This window comes from Uloborus diversus, chromosome 2 (genome assembly GCF_026930045.1).
Source record: "Uloborus diversus isolate 005 chromosome 2, Udiv.v.3.1, whole genome shotgun sequence".
Taxonomy (NCBI): Eukaryota; Metazoa; Arthropoda; class Arachnida; order Araneae; family Uloboridae; genus Uloborus; species Uloborus diversus.
This window is the reverse complement of record NC_072732.1, coordinates 22921680-22926547: the sequence shown is the minus strand read 5'-3', so window position 1 is coordinate 22926547 and position 4868 is coordinate 22921680.

Below are 4868 nucleotides of genomic sequence, written 5' to 3'. Positions count from 1 at the left end.
AATTAAAAAATATATATATTCGGAACTCCAGCGCTCGAATACGCTACCTTGCGGTGATTTATAAAACTGCGAATGCAACTAAAACATTGCCACGTTGCGCTCCACGTGTGTCTGTTGACGTAAACACAGGCAGTTTGTTCTGAGTATTTATTAACGCAATCGATGTGTCTTAGTTTGCTTTCAGCTACAGAAATTAATTCGTCCCTTAGTAGTATTCTCGAGCTTCTCAAAATAATGTTAGTTTTCCTTATTTCTTTCAAAAAAGTATTAAATGGTGGAAGCATAAACAAGAAAACTCTGGATTAACGAAATTGGATAACGTTATACCAGGTAAAATTTTTTATTGTTTTGTATGAATTTGTAAGAATATAAGTTTTTTTTTAATCTTAAATTAATTTAACTAATCATATTTTACAGCAGCATTTAGTTGGAATGGATAGTATGCAAAATATTTTCTTGAATTTATTATCGTAGAACAAAATGAATAACCGAGAAAGAATTTACTTTATTCCTTTTATTCTCAGCTGAAAGGTTTCGCCAAATTTGTTTAGGGTTATAGTGTTAGTATTGTGCGAGCAAAGTAGCCTTGGCGAGATTTCGCGTTTTTAGTTAAACCATTTTTAATTTTTATCATGAGTGGAATAAAATGATAGTAAGATTACAGAATTCGATAAGTAAAAAGAAATAATGGTCAATCAACTGAAAAGAAAACTACCACCATGTATATAAACTGAGTACACATTTTATTTATTTTGTTCTGAGTGAATTTGAATAAATATCAGTTTTTCAATTCGATGAAAAAAAAAACGAACTTAACAACATTGACTGGACACTTTTCCTTAACCTAATTCCACATAAATGATTTAAATAACCTTTGTTACTACAGTATCCTACTGAAATAGACAGTATGCAAATAAATTTTCTTGAAAATGTTTATCGCAGAACAGATTGAAAAATCCAGAAAGAACTAAATAAAGAATAAGTACCTTTGTGCTGAAAAATTAAAATGTCAGTAATCCAACGTTATTAAGCACAAAACTTGCAAATGATTGCAGACACGTGTTTCGGTGTTACAAGGATGACTTTTCATCCAAATTGGATGACCATCCATTGGATGACTTTTCATCCAAAAGCTCACACTTTTTTGCATTGAAAAAGGTGTTCCTTGTAACACCGAAACACGTGTCTGCAATCATTTGCAAGTTTTGTGCTTAATAACGTTGGATTACTGACATTTTAATCCAGAAAGAACGTTAAGAATTTGAACAATAAAAAATAAAAGTTCGCCAAAAATCTGTTTATAGGATTATGGTTTTAAAATTGTGTGAAAGAATAATGTATCTTGACAAGATTTCGCATATCAGGTAAATCATTTCCATGACGAATGAATTAAATGATTCGATTCGATTCAGAGTCACAACTGACTTCAACTGTATTTATGTCGAGGACTGCATACTAAGTGCCTTGCCTCCATTATTTTATATACCGATAGATGGCAGCACCATCACAGGATCGAACAGTTAGTGAGAATTTTGAACTAGTCCTGGAGCTAATAGCTACCTAGTACTAGCACCCCCAGAGGTATCGTTTCACTTGGAGGACATTGAGACCACGAGCATATTTAACGTCGCTCAGTCCCCATTAATGACGACGGTGGGTCTTCGACCAGCGAGGATCGAACCCGAGGCCCTCCGGTCCCGATTCCAATGCCTTACCGATCAGGCTACCACGGCCCTGAATTAAATGCATGATTTCTTTGGATGTCCAATCATATAGTCATAGAAATAAATTATCTAGTGTTAAACGTTACTCTTGACAGTCTGCCACGTATGTGCACTATGTGACAAAAATGTCAACAAATGCCGGAAATGTCACGAAACTGAACTTAATATGTACTAATGTAGAGAAAAAACGGTACAAAATGAAAATGCCGTTCGAAGCGAACCAAAAATTTATGAATTCCGAATTCAACATCGTGAAAATGGCTGCTTCAGAACAACTTACTGTGTGTTCTGCATTAATTGTTTACTTTCGTAATACTTTTTGGTTTCTAATCTCTTTCTATATGGGTCAGAATAACCAAAAGACTTTGAAAAATCTTTTCAAATGAATAAAGCGAAAAAATCATACATACGAACAAAAATCACAACACTTTTAGCATTTTCTTCCTTACCACATGCGTTTGTTTTAGTTTTTAAGTCGGCCATTAGACAGTGACTGCAGTGCCCCCTATAGTTCGTTGGAGTTGCGAATTGGGAAAAGCAACTGTTCCTCTGAGGAGACGATTTTTTGAATTTCAGGCTACTAAAGCAACTATTTTCAAATAAAATTTTGATGGCCTAAAATTAAGCCTAATTAATTAGAAATTTTCGGTTGTCAAATCATTGTTGAAAAAGTGCCGTTTTCATCATTTTGAGCCTAAAAAAGTCGATGAGGGACTTTCAGTAGGAAGCTAATTTTTTTCCTGTTGTAGATAGTTGTTTATACTAGAAGCACAGAAAAAAAATGTGTTTATACTAGTAGTCCTTCATGACGAAAAAATTAGTTATGAAAAATTCTTCATAAGGGCTTTTTCACTCCCCAAAAACGGAATGTTTCTAAGGTGATAAAAATTTGAAAATGCTGTAGTAAGAAACCGTTACATTGCCCTTTAAAATGAAACAAACTCTTGATTTAGGTGTGGAAGAAATATAAACCTTTAAATAAAACTTTTGTTTTGGGGTAAAAAATCGTTTTGTAAATTTTGTTGATAAAAATTGAAAGGACGGCCTAACGAAAACGGCCTAATTAAAAATTTTCCGTTGTCAAATCGTCGTTGAAAAATTGCCGTTTTCGTCATTTCGAGCCCCCCCCCCCAAACAAAATTGATGATGAACTTACTGTAGGAAACTTTTTTCCTCTTGCAGTTGATTATGCATACCAGAAGTACAGAAAAAAAAATAAGCTGATACTAGCAGTCCTTCAGTATGAAAAAATTGCTTAAACTTAAATACGGAAAAAATAGGTTTTTTCACTCCCCAAAAGCGACTTGTGAGGTAGGTGATAAAAATTTGAAAATGCTAGGTTAGGAAGCCGTTACATTGCCCTTTAAAACAAAACAAAAACTGTCATTTGTTTTTAGGGCGTAGAACAGATATAAGTCTTTAAAGTAATACAATAATAACTTTTGCATATTACTTAAAAGAAGCCAAGTAGACAGGATAAATAACTTTAAAAATACCATATAACCATGCTTCATTGAAATACATTTGCAAAATGTAATTTTAAACAACAAATAGCTTTCCATTTTTATTAACTATACAGTAAAACCTGTCTAAAAAGGTACTGTTGGGGACCTAAAAAAAAAATATCGTAATAGACAGGATATCGTTATAGACAGTTTGATTATTCATGCTGACATTTTGCTGGGGTGACATTTTGCACCCAAACCCAAAGTGCTCGGCGCACAATGTTCGCTGCGCGTAAAATGCTTGGCGTACGTCATTAGCTGTCACGTGATTAACTAACCGGGCGCTACCGGTCGAACGCGTCGAACGTAAGCTTAGTGGCATTGGCGCTATGAGCGCCACCTAACAAGTTCACAGTTTAGCCTTCATATTTTTAATAAGATATTTCTGTACATTTTATGGCAACAGTTCATTGAAGCGAAATTTGAACTGCGCCCTCTTTAGCGTCTCTGTTGTCGTTGACTACTGTTTATATGATTGTTTGATCAGCAAATTTTGTTGTTTTGTGTTATTAAACATTCATATGCATTATTTTTGTTGATAATATTATAGTGTATTGTTATATTTGTTGAACTCTTGTTGAATAATGAGCAAGAAAACATCTTATAAATCCGGCGACTTGGTCTTTGCTAAAGTGAGAGGGTATCCACCTTGGCCGGCTAGAGTAAATATATATTTTTTATATAGTCAAATTGTGTGTTTTAATCTTTTCTTTTATTTTATAAGTTTTATTTAAAAATGTAATATCGCGGTTTATTTTTAATAAAAAGAAGTGTAAACTTTTTTGTTTACTTTTTTGGATTTTCACTTTTTTGAATGCTCTTCTATTACCTACTCTTCAAGGGTGTTGTTAACTTAGCTTCTTTTTTTTTTCAATCCCAAAATGCGCTGTTTTTCCGAATTTTAAAAAGAAAAATTAGTCACCATTTAGTTTAGATTAAGCGAAATGAACATCACTGAGGGAAATCAATGGAAATGTTATTCTTTTAATGGTTCATTGAAAAAGATTTTTTAACGATTTTTATTTTCATTAATTATATTTTGAAATATTTCAGATATTACAGACTTTTCACTTGTGTATTCAAAACTTTATAAAGCAGCCTTTATTGTAAAAAAATATGCGTTTACCTTTCAAGACAGATGAATATTTGCTTTTCAACGAAGGCATATTATTGAGCCTAAAATGTAAAAAAAAAAAAACCAGGATGCAAGATGGAATTTCTGTAGCTAGGTGTCTTGGCAATTTTTTCTTACCAAAGACTAAAAGCTGCTGAGACTTAGGTTCTGCTCTTATTACCAGAGTAAAACAGTAATAAGGCCATAGCGAGATATACTGGCGCACATGGCTGTACAGATACATTTGTTACATGTGCATGTGTAGCAATCAATAATCTAGGTAGCTCCAACGATGCTTTCTAGGTAACTCCGAGATTCGTTTAAAATAATGCTAGCGAAAGAGAGGTTTTTGGGGTGAAAGCACCCCTTAGAGGCCTTGGTTTTTACACTATTGCCTATCCAATAAAAAAGTTAATGCAATGAAACCCTGTGTAAGTTGACCGCTTGCGGTGAAGTAGTTAGGTGGTTAACTTAGACAAGTAGTCAACCTTTAGAGCAGTGGTTCCCAACCTTTTCTACGTCGCG